This window comes from Thalassophryne amazonica, chromosome 3 (assembly GCF_902500255.1).
Source record: "Thalassophryne amazonica chromosome 3, fThaAma1.1, whole genome shotgun sequence".
Taxonomy (NCBI): domain Eukaryota; kingdom Metazoa; phylum Chordata; class Actinopteri; order Batrachoidiformes; family Batrachoididae; genus Thalassophryne; species Thalassophryne amazonica.
The window spans coordinates 58,258,059-58,272,426 of NC_047105.1; the positions used below are offsets into that span (position 1 = coordinate 58,258,059).

General features: G+C 42.3%; 1 protein-coding gene across 2 annotated transcripts in view; it reads left to right on the top strand.

Moving 5' to 3' along the window:
• The window catches only part of ca16b (carbonic anhydrase XVI b), a 435,606-nt gene that overhangs the window by 68,469 nt on the left and 352,769 nt on the right, over nucleotides 1-14,368 (top strand). The window lies entirely within an intron of this gene.

A 14,368-nucleotide genomic window follows, 5' to 3' on the forward strand; every position in this document is an offset into this window, starting at 1 on the left:
GTTACCAGGTGCATAGCCAAATGATTGATTTGATGGATACTGAGGAAAAATAATTTTGAAGTGTTCATTATATATGTAGAGGCACAAAAATGTTTTTTTGCCAAATCTGAGTGTGCGTGTGTGTACCATGGGACCTCTGGTTGAATTCATATGGAATGACCCAATATTGTTGGTATATTACAGTCTAGGCTGAGAGCAGACACTACGTGTATATATTATATATATATAGATATATATATATATCTATAGATATATCTATAGATATAGATATATCTATATATCTATAGATATATCTATAGATATAGATATAGATATATATAGATATATATATATATATATATATATCTATCTATCTATATATCTATCTATATATCTATAGATATAGATATATATATATATATATATATATATATATATATATATATCTGTGTGTGTGTGTGTGTGTGTGTGTGTGTACCCCGACCTCCGGCTCAGTGTGTCCTGGTGCCACGTGCACTTATGGACACCCTTGTGCTCGAACATGGTGTTCGTGATGGACAAAGTGTGACTAGCACAGAAGTCCAACAACTGAACACCACTTGGGTTCAGATTGGGGAGGCCGTGCTTCCCGATCACCCCCCTCCAGGTCTCACTGTCGCCGCCCACATGGTTGTTGAAATCCCCCAGGAGAACAATGGAGTCCCCAGTCGGAGCGCTATCTAGTACCCCTCCCAGGGACTCCAAGAAGGTCGGGTACTCTACACTGCCGCTCGGCCCGTAGGCCGAGACAACGGTGAGAGACCTGTCCCTGACCCAAAGGCGTAGGGACGTGACCCTCTCGTTCACTGGAGTGAACCCCAACACATGGTGACTGAGCTGGGGATCAATAAGCAATGCGACCCCAGCTCTCCGCCTCTCCCTGTGGGCAACGCCAGAAAAATAAAGCGTCCAGCCCCACTCCAGGAGTTGGGGTACCAACGTGCCAGATATTTTTGGGCTTTGGAGCGCGCACTGAGCACGAGAGGCTGCTGGATTCGTCCTGTTGTTCCTGGACTGTCCTCTCCGATGACAGTCTTTCAACTAGTGTAGACAATATTTCGATTATTGGTGATTTTAACATTCATACAAATAAGCCCTCTGATCCCCTTGGTAAATCATTTATGGAAATCATGGATGCACTAGGATTTCGGCAGTTCATTCATGGTTCAACGCATATCAGTGGTAATACTCTGGAATTGGTTCTTGCACGTGGCCTTGCTGTCACAAATATCTACATCCTGCCTCTTGCATCGGCGGTCTCTGACCACTCGCTTATTAGGTTTACAATTACTCTGCCGCATTTAGTGGAGCAACAACCTTGCCTATCATTGTGGCGACGTATTAAACCTTCAACTTTGTCTGAACTCAAAGCGAGACGACCAGAAATCTTGACTTCAAGCTTGATGAATTTTCAGTCAGTAGACAGCCTTGCGGATAGCCTGAATTTAGTGCTAAAAACCACACTCGATAAGACTGCGCCTCCTCTATTAAGGCCATGCCTTCCCACGCACAGACTCCTTGGTTCAACAGTTATTTGCGTGATCTTAGGCAGAAGGCTAGAGGGTTGGAACGGAAATGACGTAGTTCCAAACGAGAGGTGTTCCACTTTGCATGGCGTGATGCTGTCTTAGATTATAAGCATGCGCTACTGGCTACAAAGCGTGCCTATTATTCTGATTTGATCAGTAAAAACAAGCATAACTCAAAGGTTTTGTTTGAAACTGTGGCATTTCTCATTCATGGACAGCCACCTGTTATTCACGCTGCCTTTTCAGCACAGGATTTCTTGGACTATTTTGAGAAGAAAATTGAGGATATTAGGTTGAGCATATCTCAGCAGGCTTTGGTCCAACCACTGTATACTGCTATGGAGGTGGATGCGCCCACTGAGGTGTTACCCAGATTTACAGATTTTGATGGTATCTCGCTTGGCGCGCTGACAAAGCTCATGAGGTCTACAAAAAGTACAACTTGTTTACTTGATCCTATACCAACAAAACTATTTAAGGACCTGTGGCCCATTCTTGGACCGACTGTGCTGGAAATTATAAATCTCTCAATTTCTGGATCTGTTCCTAAATGTTTCAAGTCTGCAGTGATCAAACCATTACTTAAGAAATCCAATCTTGACCCTAGTGTATTTAAGAATTATAGACCGATATCTAATCTATCATTTTGGTCTAAAATCCTGGAAAAAGTGGTTTCGCGACAGCTCGTGGACTACCTCACTGAGAATAATCTTTTTGAGCCACTGCAGTCTGCTTTTAGAAAATAACACTCCGCAGAGACAGCACTTACTAAAGTAGTGAATGACCTTTTGCGAGCAATGGACTCAGATACCACTACAGTCTTGGTGCTGCTGGATCTTAATGCTGCGTTTGATACTGTGGATCATCATATTTTACTCAGTAGGCTGGAAATCACTTTGGATTACTGGAACTGCTCTTGCCTGATTGACGTCATACCTGTCCAGTCGCTCTTACTGCGTATTGTGTAATGGCTTCGCCTCTGATTGTAGGGACATGAAGTTTGGGGTTCCTCAGGGATCCGTTTTAGGCCCCCTGCTTTTTTCCCTTTATGTAGCACCTTTTGGGAATATCCTGCAGCGCTTTGGGATTTCCTTTCATTGCTATGCTGGTGACACTCAATTGTAATGCCAATAACTGCTGGTAATCTCACTCACATAAAATCTTTGGAAGATTGCCTTGCATCAGTAAGAAGTTGGATGTCTAATAACTTCCTACTTTTAAATTCTGATAAGACCTGAAGCTATGGTTCTTGGTCCAGCGAGGTATCAGCAATAATTGATCGCTAGCACTTAACTTAGGTCCGTGTGTTATACATCATATGGATAAAGTGAGGACCTTGGAGTAATTTTTGATCTACGTTGTCCTTTGATCTCCACATTAGAGACATTACGAGGACTGCCTTTCTTCCATTTGCGAAATATAGCGAAGGTTGTACTTTGATTCATGCATTTGTCTCTTCTAGATTGGACTATTGTAATGCTCTATTTTCTGGCTTACAGCAGTCCAGGATTAGGGGCTTCACCTGGTTCAAATGCTGCTGCCAGACTCTTGACACAAAAGCAGAAAGTTTGACACATTAAACCCGTTTTGGCATCCCTGCACTGGCTTCCTGTTCCTGCAAGATCGGATTTTAAAGTACTGTTATTAGTTTATAAAATCGTTCATGGACTTGCACCTCCGTATCTGGCTGACCTGGTAAGCCCTTATGTACCAGCTCTTGCCCTGCGTTCTCAGGGTGCAGACTTCTGTGTTTCCAGCGTGAATAAAAAGTCTGCCGGTCACAGAGCTTTCTCCTACCGTGCCCCAGCTCTGTGGAAACGATCTCCCAGCACACATTCGGCAGTCGGATACTGTGGAGATTTTAAGTCGCGTTTAAAGACTCATTTGTTTTCTCTGTTTTATCATTAGTATTATGAAGTGTTTTTATTCTTGTATTCTTTTATGGTTGTCTTTCTTTTATGGTCTTTTTTTGTGTGTGTGTTTTAAATTTTTTAATTGTTTTTTGTGTGAAGCGCCTTGAGACGATTTTGTCATGAATTGGCGCTATATAAATTAATACATTTGAAATTTGAAAATTTATTAGACTGTTTGGAAAGAGGTGTCATTTGATTTAAATGGCGATTCGCTTTTGAAGTTGTAAATTCTGAGCGGACTCCACTCAGCAGACAGCGACGCAGCGTTTGGAGCAGTGGAATGGAGGACAATTCTCGCTTCTTTCTTGCAACAAGACAGGAGTCCCAGTTAGCCACTTTAATCTGCACAAAAGTGACTCACAATTGACATATTTTCATGGCTTTGAGAGGGGTTAAGAAGCAGACTTTCTGCTTCTGAAGAGCAGCGAAGCAAAGATCCAACGAAGCAGTGGATCGAAGCACTGCCTCATTGATTCAAGGTTCAAAGCAGAGCCACGCTGCAGAAATGGTTGATTACAGAGTCACTGCAGTTTCTGTAATCAGCGCAGAGAAATGATCATTTTCTCGACAAACACCCTCAAAAACAACGGCCGCTCTGAAAGACCGATAAGGAAATCGTTAAGCAAAAAGACTGTTATCGGTGGATCAAATCATTTCTTAACGATACCCGAAAAGAACCTGTTCTCGATACCCAAGCCTGCAATTAATACTTGAGAAACACTTCACCATGACAGTAAATCTGGTTTTCCACATTATTTTGTAAAGTTTGAAATTCATCTGCAGTTTACGAGGTCTATTAGAAAAGTATCCAACCTTATTATTTTTTTCAAAAACCATATGGATTTGAATCACATGTGATTGCGTCAGACAAGCTTGAACCCTCGTGCGCATGCTGTGAGTTTTTCCACGCCTGTCGGTTGCGTCATTTCGCCTGTGAGAAGGCTTTTTGAGGTTGAGGAGTGGTTCCGGCCCCCTCATAGTTGTTTCATTGCCAGGACCATGGCAGAATGATTTGCCTGACATGCCAGAACATGTCCTGTGAGGACTTCATCCACGCGTTGCTTTTGCGCCATGCGGCCACCGCGCGACGTGCGGATTCCCTCCGCACGTCGTCTCAATGTGCCGAAAAAGTGCTGATGTCCACGTCTTTTCACAATTCCTGTGCTAGTCAGACGACGTCCTGGATAAAACACAGCGGCCAGTTTGGAAATGAACGGCACATTCCACTGTTATAGGAGTTTTTCTCATGGAAAGATGAGCGGAGGCTTCGCGCATCGCGGCGGTGCTGCATGGCGCACAGCAACGCCGTGATGAAGCCTCACAGGACATGTTCTGGCATGTCCAGGCACATCCACAATTTCTCAGATAATCACTCGATGGAAAACCACCGACAGCGGTCTGAACGCCATCTCAAAGCCGTCCTGTGAGACCAAAACGGAGGTGGTTTTGTCTCGCTCCAGTAGCGAATCCATTGTGACGCGCGAAGCCTCCGCTCGGCTTTCCATGACAAAATCTCTTGTTAAAAGTGAAATCTGCCGGAAAATGGTTGATGTCCAGCTCTTGTGATAACCAGAGAAATGGCGCACGATGGTCACGGATCCAGACAGCCATCCGTTTAGAAATGAAATGGTCGTTCAGCCTGTCGATGGCGGCTTCGGAGCGCGGCGCGCCCCACAGCCGCTGGGGGCCGTCCTTAAAGCGACAGTAACACTCCATATTCTCTACCAAGCCCGTAACATTTTCACCGAAAGCCAGATAATTTTTCTAATTGTTTCCAGCTGCCAGTCTCTCAGTTTCTGAAAAAAGTCTGATGGGAAAAAAAGCCCAAATCATTCTGCCATTTCCTGGCAATGAAACAGCGACGAGGGGGCCGGACCACTCCTCACTCAAAGCCTGCTCACAGGCGAATGACGCAACCGACAGGCCTGGAAAAACTCACGCATGCGCACGAGGGTTCAAGCTTGTCTGACACAATCACACATGATTCAAATCCATATGGTTTTTGAAAAAAATAATAAGGTCGGATACTTTTCTAATAGACCTCGTATATGCATGATGAATCGTGGGAGGTTTTTGTGTGGCTCGTGTATCTCTCTTTGTTTTGGGGACACAATGAAAATGCATAAATTCACCTTTACATAAAAAAAAAAAAGTTGGTGTAGTGCACACACACAGCAGTTTTGCTTTGTTTTTAGTCACATTTAAGAGTGGGAAGTTGTAATGCAGGAAGCAGAGTTTCTCTGCAGTGCTTTCTACAGTTTGCCTGTTCATCTTCTTGTCATAACTGGTGCCACCCTCACTGAAAGTTCTCTCAACGTCTCTTCATTTTTTAAGTCACTCAATTCCAGTTAGTGAGCTGCAAGTTGTAATGCAGGAAACAAAGTTTCTCTGGATTTTCTCCACTCAGCCTGTTCCTCCTTTTCTCCTTATAAATGGTCCCAGCCTCAGTGAATGTTCTATCATTGGAAGCAGAAGATGTTTGAGGACAGTCATTTTCTTGCCCGTGGTTCCATAAGGTTCAGGCGGGTTTTGTTCCACCCTTCCAGTGGCAGAGCAGCCTTTCAGATGGTAGATAATAATGTGATACGCTGTAATTTTGCTGTGTTAATGAGAAGGGCAGTGATTGAATTTACTGAAAGATGGAACAATGCATCACAGTTACAAGTTGCACTGTGCACAGTTTCTCCAACCACAGCGTCAGAAGCCGATAACTGCTTCACATTAGGATGTCTTGGTGGCTTCCCTCACTAGTGTCTTTCCAGCATGGTCTCTCAATTTTTGAGAGATGCCTGCTTGACGCAGGTTTACCGTAGGCAGTGATGTTCCTGGGTGTGAAGTGTGGCTTTTCCGCATTGATAAATCTGCTGTGTTCATGGTTGACGCATAGATTAGACCTGGACATGTATGTAAACTAATCCGATTGAATCGCCCAGTAATGGTGTGTGGTTTTTTGTTTTGTTTTGTGGTCAGTATGGGATAAATTAAACCTGATCCACTAAAACAGTGCATATTTTCCTCTCATTTTGTTTGCAAGGTGTCATTGAAGTCAGTGACACCTCACAGAGCACTGCTGCCAGGTTCAGCACAGAGAGCTGTGCATGTTTTAAAAGCACATTAACACACTGCTTGACTTTAAATATGGAATAAGGCTATTTTATTCATACAGAACAGTGTGTTTCCTTGCGCTTCATTTGTAAGGTGGAGTGGGCAGCCAGTCTTTGCTGCTGCAGGGATCAGCACAGCGCGCTTTGCATGTTTTTAGGGCTGCAGCTATCGACTATTTTAGTCATTGGTATTCTGTCGATTTTTTTCTAGCGATTAATCGGATAAAAAGTACTTTTGCTTTTTTAACAACATCAATAGTCCAGGGCTCTCCCTAAGCAATGGCACAATGTCACTGCACCAATGTTGACATTTTGCTGAAATGGCAATGGGATGTGGTTTCTGTTTGTTTTGTTTTTCTCCAACTTCTAAAATATAACCTTTTTTTTTTTTTTAAGGTTGGTGGACTGGGTCCCTGCATTACAGTGCTTGTGAAGCATTGTGCGTTGCTTTAAATATGCACTAGTTCTATCAGGGTTTTTCCTGCTTCAAAATTATGCTGAGACGGTAACCCACTACAGGGGTAGGGGGCACATTTATGGTCGAAATTTTGCAGATTACTTAATAAGAAAACAAATGAGAAATTATCTCAAAGTATTAGTCGTCCATTGCTACGATGCATTTCTGTCAATTGGGTTTCCAAAAATCAGGGTTTGCACTGAGCTATCTTGACACCAAATCATGGCTGGACGCAAGACATAGCACAATGCTAAAATACCCTCGGCTGTATGAGCATAAAAATAGAAAACAGAATGTGACTTTTTGACCTCTTAAAATAGGTCAAGGTTAGCCATCTCTGAAGTCATCCAAGGTCTATGTCCCAAGAATGCTCCCTGTGAATTTGAAGGCTCTGGCAGTAATAGGACTGGAATTATGCTGAGCACAAACAGATGGACGGACGCAAGGCCTTTACAATACCCAATACCCGATGTGTAGGTTAAAGCATCTTCTATATCATAAAGGCCAAGTGGCCTGTGTGTGTGTGTGTGTGTGTGTGTGTGTGTGTGTGTGTGTGTGTGTGTGTGTGTGCGCGCGCGTGCGCCTATGGCTTCAATCATACAAAACCCGTGGAGAGCTGACATTTGCCGTTACGTATGTTTATGTATTTTGGGTCAAGGATGAAGTCTGCAAAAACAGAAAGTTGATAGGACAATTACATTTGGAGAAATGAGCTATTTTAGCTAACCACTAAACAATGGATGTTGTGCTCCAATTCACCATGGGTGTTTGGGATTTTCAGAATAGCTTTTATTCACCAAGTATCCACAGAATACAAGGAATTTGATCTGCATGCTCTCTGTACAGCATCATTTATAAATATACACTAAACATTGAATAAATCACAGTAAAAAAAACAGTGCAAATGAAATGTTTAAGTAAAATAAAATGTGCAATAAGAGGGACAAAAACAATTTATGAAACAGACAACAGATTGAAGTTAAGCTGTACGAGGTCTGTTAGAAAAGTATCCGACCTTATTTTTTTCAAAAACCATATAGATTTGAATCACGTGTGATTGCGTCAGCCAAGCTTGAACCCTCGTGCGCATGCATGAGTTTTTTCATGCCTGTCGGTTGCTTCATTCGCCTGTGAGCAGGGTTTGAGTGAGGTGTGGTCCACCCCTCTCGTCTATTTTTTATTGCGAATAATTGTCTGAACGATTTGGATCTTTGCTGCATCAATTTTTTTCCAGAAACTGTAAGAGACCTCCAGGTGGACACCGTTCGAAAAATTAATATGGCTTTCAGGGACGATTTTATGGGGATTAAACAGATTACGGGGTGTTACTGCCCCTTTAAGGACGGCCCACAACTGCTGAGAGCGCAGCGCGCTCCCAGCGCCGATGGACAAGCTGACACCCCGCACAAACAACCAGATCATTTCCAACGTGAAAGCTTTGTTGATCCAGGACCTCGTCTGACTTTCACAAAAAGGCAGAAGATGTGGACATCAGCACTTTTTCCGGCACATTCCACCATTACAGGAGTTTTTTTTTTTCATGGAAAAAGAAGCCGAGGGACGCGCCACGGAGCCGTTCATTACGCGGGACAAAACCACCTCGTTGTTGGTCTCACAGGACGGCTTAAAGGTGGATTTCAGACGGATTCCGGTTGCTTTCCAGTCGTGTGAATATCCGATTGTGATTGTGCATGAGCTGAACATGCCAGAACATGTCCCGTGAGGCTTCATCACGGCGTTTCTTTTCGCCATGCAGCTCCTCTGCCTTTGTTCCTCTTTCCATGGCAAAAACGCCTGTAACAGTGAAATGTGCCGTTCATTTCTAAACTGGACGCTGTCTTGATCCGGTATGTCCTCCTTTCCGTTTTACTTTTTCCTTTCTTATTTCTAATTGTAATCCTTTATTACATTTATAAAACACAACTGTAGCATATATATTCTGAAAGTACAGGTTGTCCTGAAAAAAGAGACATAAACTTGATTGTGGGATGCAGGGAGAGCTGTTAACAGCAATAATAAAACATTTATACCAGGTGAGTGAACTGTCCAAAAAATGCCCTCGGACCCCAGAGGGTTAAGAAAGCTCTCTTCTGCAGTTTTCTAGCTGCGGTTAGTGGCAAATTTCTGCTCATCATTCAGGTTTACATTGTCTGTTTGTCGAGCACAGATTTTCCAAAACATTAAGTGAATTGTTGCTGGAAAATGTGTACAAAAAAGTTAGTCACTTCACTGTCCCGAGGCTGTTAAACGCTATGAAAATCCAGCTCAACGTGCAGCCGAGGAGGAGAAGCTGAACAGAGATTCTGTCTGCTGAAAGGGGAAAAAGTCTCCATTAAAATTCTGTGTGTGGGTGTTGATGATACATTTATTTTACAGTTGAAAGGCTTCATGTTTCCAAAAAAGCTTGATCATTGAGGCTTACTGAGGGTGCACAAAGATATTCAAAGGTCAAAATCCACATTTTGACTATGTCACTGTTTTGGCCCCTTTAACCCCTACCCTAAAAAGGGCCGTAATTTTCCTCCCGAAGTGATTTTTGGATAAAAAAAATGTAATTTTTGTCCATTTGGACAATACATCTTCCCCTAACAAAAAAAAAAAAAAATCTTCAGTGGCCTACTGAAACATGTTATATCACCACCCATTTGGAAGTTACAGATTTCAGCTCTTAAATAAAATGTTCTCAAATAAACGACAAATGTATTAAATATTATAAAAAAAATACATTCCTAGTAAACAGCTTTTAACAAAACCTTTCCACAAGTAAAGCACAGCTCAACAGTTCCAGCATGAAGCCCTGTTCAATTTTATTCAACCTTCATATTTTTTTGCCAGAAAAAATGAACTTGTCCAAAACTGTCACTCTCTATAAGGGCTTTGTTTTTTTTTTGTTTTTTTTTAAAAGAGAATTAATGTTAAAGAATCCCTTTACTTTTGTACAATTTATTTTATTTTCTATATCTTTCCATGAACTGTTCGTTTAATGTTTAATATATCTTTTAAATAAAGTTTTGAAAAGAAAAACATTGTGGGAGAGGCAAAAAAGTGACTAAAACCACCTTAAAAATATTTAGAATCACAAATAAACTTGATTCCTGGTTTGTTTATTTATTTGCCATTAAAATCGGCCATCAGTTAAAATAAAATAACTTCTGAAGGCCAGGGCTTCTCAAAATGTGGGGACTATTAATCACAGCACAGCAAACGAGGTCAGTTGGCTGAGCGAGTCCGATTGAGGAAGATTGTAGATATCCCTCTGCTCAGTGCTTTACAGGCTGCTGCAGCGGAGGAAGGGGAGACCCGCTGCCACTCAGTGACAACAGATGCTTTCACTTTCAGTTGCCAAACATCAGAAAAGTCTCCGGTAATGCCAAGAAAAGTAGTTAGATTTGTCGCTAGTCACTTTTGAGAAAATAAGTCGTCAAGAGGGTTTGAAAAGTTGCCAGATTTAGTGAGAAAGTCACTAAGTTGGCAACACTGAATGTAAACACACGCAACACAAACTCAGTTGTATGTAAACGTTTTTGCACTGCTGATAATTTCCATGATTTTCCTTTATAAATCATTGGTTGTTTGGATCAGCAATTTCAGTTAAATATATCATATAGCAGACAAACACAGTGATATTTGAGAAGTGAAATGAAGTTTATAGGATTTTCAGAAAGTGTGCAATAATTCTTGAAACAAAATTAGGTAGGTGCATAAATTTGGGCACATTTGGGCACCCCAACAGAAAAAAAAAAACACATCAATATTTAGTAGATCCTCCTTTTGCAGAAATAGCAGCCTCTAAACACTTCTTATAGCTTCCAGTGAGAGTCTGGATTCTGGTTGAAGGTATTTTGAACCATTTTTCTTTACAAAACATCTCCAGTTCAGTCAGGTTTGTTGGTTTCTGAGCATGGACAGCCTGCTTAAAATCACACCACAGATTTTCAATAATATTCAGGTCTGGGGACTGCGATGGCCATTCCAGAATGTTGTACTTGTTCCTCTGCATGAATGGCTTAGTACATTTTGAGCAGTGTTTAGGATCGTTGTCTTGTTGAAAGATCCAGCCCGGGGCAGCTTCAATTTTATCACTGATTCATGAACATTGTTCTCAAGAATCTGCTGATATTGACTGGAATCCATGTGATTCTCAACTCTAATAAGATTCCCAGTACCTGCACTGGCCACACAGCCCCACAGCATGATGGAACCACCTCCAAATTTTTATTGTCGGTAGCAAGTGTTTTTCTTGGAATGCTGTGGTTTTTTTCCCGCCATGCAATGCTTACCGCCTCTTGTTATGTCCAAATAACTCAATTTTAGTTTCCTCAGTCCACAGCACCTTATTCCAAAATGAAGCTGGCTCGTCCAAATGTGCTTTAGCGTACCTCAAGCGACTCTGTTTGTGGTGTGTACGCAGAAAAGGCTTCCTTTGCATTACAGCATCATACAGAATCTCCTTGTGCAAAATGCGCTGTATAGTTGAACGATGCACAGAGACACTATCTGCATCAAGATCATGTTGTAGGTCTTTGGAGCAAATCTGTGGGTTGGCTATGACTGTTCTCACCATCCTTCGCTTCAGCTTATGAGATTTTTCTTGGCCTGCCACTTCACACCTTAACTAGTACTGTGCGTCTTCCAGTTCTACTTCCTTCTATACTATATATATATATACTCAACAAAAATACACTTTTGGTTTTGCTCCCATTTTGTATGAGATGAACTCAAAGATCTAAAACTATTTCCACGTACACAATATCACCATTTCCCTTAAATATTGTTCACAAACCAGTCTAAATCTGTGATAGTGAGCACTTCTCCTTTGCTGAGATAATCCATCCCACCTCACAGGTGTGCCATATCAAGATGCTGATTAGACACCATGATTAGTGCACAGGTGTGCCTTAGACTGCCCACAATAAAAGGCCACTCTGAAAGGTGCAGTTTTGTTTTACTGGGGGGGGATACCAGTCAGTATCTGGTGTGACCACCATATGCCTCATGCAGTGCAACACATCTCCTTCGCATCATCTGTGAAGAGAACACCTCTACAACATGCCAAACGCCAGCGAATGTGAGCATTTGCCCACTCAAGTCGGTTACGACGACGAACTGGAGTCAGGTCGAGACCCCGATGAGGACGACGAGCATGCAGATGAGCTTCCCTGATATGGTTTCTGATAGTTTGTGCAGAAATTCTTTGGTTATGCAAACCGATTGTTTCTGTTGTGAAAGTGTTGGAACACGGACCCACAACAGGGGGCGCAATGAACGGACAATGGAGAAAGTAAATAACAAGATTTACTACTGAACAAGCAAGAGTAATATAACAAACACAATTTAGGGTCGAATCCGCTGGTGTCGTGTGGGCAGGCTCGAAGGTAGGAGACGTCCGTCTCAGTCGAACCGGAACCACCCAGATCTCCTCTGCCACCGAACCCTGGAAATACTGGAACCGCCAAGTCCCGACTTCCCAGGTGGCCACTGCCTCCGCTCGTCGGATCCGGTACTGCTGGCAGGAGAGAGCAACAACACACAGGAGTGGATGAACGCACCCAGTTACAGAGAGGGGAGAAGCCGCCTCCACCTCTTGACAAAGTTCAGCAGGAAGGTGAGTACTTATCCAAGGAATAAGGTTCTTAGTAGTCACCAGTCCTGAAAAACGGTTTTGACAGTCTTAGTGAATAATGCAAAGTATACCTGCAGAGAATACTACCTTGGTCTTAGGTGATATCTCGGCACTGAGGTGGAGACGCCGTCCTCCTGATATACCTCGGTGCTGAGTGGAAACAGCTGTGTTTGGTGATGGGTGACAGCTGTCACCCAGATTACTCCCATGATGCGGCAGCGCCCTCTGGTGCCTGGAGCCCGCACTCCAGGCAGGGCGCCCTCTGGTGGTGGTGGGCCAGCAGTACCTCCTCTTCAGCGGCCCACACAACAGTTTCAGCAGCTGTCCGAGTGGCTGGTCTCAGACGATCTTGGAGGTGAACATGCTGGATGTGGAGGTCCTGGGCTGGTGTGGTTACACGTGGTCTGCGGTTGTGAGGCTGGTTGGATGTACTGCCAAATTCTCTGAAACGCCTTTGGAGACGGCTTATGGTAGAGAAATGAACATTCAATACTTGAGCAACAGCTCTGGTTGACATTCCTGCTGTCAGCATGCCAATTGCACGCTCCCTCAAATCTTGCGACATCTGTGGCATTGTGCTGTGTGATAAAACTGCACCTTTCAGAGTGGCCTTTTATTGTGGGCAGTCTAAGGCACACCTGTGCACTAATCATGGTGTCTAATCAGCATCTTGATATGGCACACCTGTGAGGTGGGATGGATTTAGCCTCAGCAAAGGAGAAGTGCTCACTATCACAGATTTAGACTGGTTTGTGAACAATATTTGAGGGAAATGGTGATATTGTGTATGTGGAAAAAAGTTTTAGATCTTTGAGTTCATCTCATACAAAATGGAGCAAAACCAAAAGTGTTGCGTTTATATTTTTGTTGAGTGTATATATATATATATATATATATATATATCTCACACACACACACAGTCAGGTTTTTATATGAATGTAAAATATATGTATGCTTGCGATGTCCTAATCAGGTTTTTTTGTCTTGCCCCATCAGGGTTATTTAATGTGTATATAGTGTCTGCAAATGGCGAGGTCTTGGTCCAATACGTTGTGTTTGCTTGATATTTCACTTGCACAAAGTACAATACAAACATCTTAAGTCACTATTTAAGTGGCTTTTTATTGTGGCCAGGATAAGGTGCACCTGTGCCCTAATCAGCATTTTGATATGCCACACATGTGAGGTGGGTTGGAATAAGGAGTAGTGCTCATTTATACAGATTTAGACAGACTTGCAAAGAATATTTGAGAGAAATGGATCTTTTGAGTATATAGAGAATTTTTTAGATCTTTGAGTTCAGCTCATGAAAAATGGGAAGAAAACAAAGTGTTTGTATTTTGTTCAGTGTACATACATACATACATACATACATACATACACACACATACGAGTGAAATACACAAAAAACACACACATACTTATGAATGAAAGTGTTACATGTTGATCAGATAAAATATAATTTAGAATTTTAGAATGGAATTCAGCCATCTCAAATTATGCTTACCAAATTCCTCCTTCTCCAGCATTGTCCCACTTATTCAAAGATTCCGATCCCATGATTTATTTTTTAAAATTATATCTTTATACTAACTTGTATAATCCTACAGTGTGTAGAATTTGTAGTCATGCAGTGGTGGGGTTGCAGATTGCATTAGGCAGTCATCAGTGACTATTTTGTTTCCCTTCATGTTTTTTGCTTCTTTGGCGATGTGGATCACTTG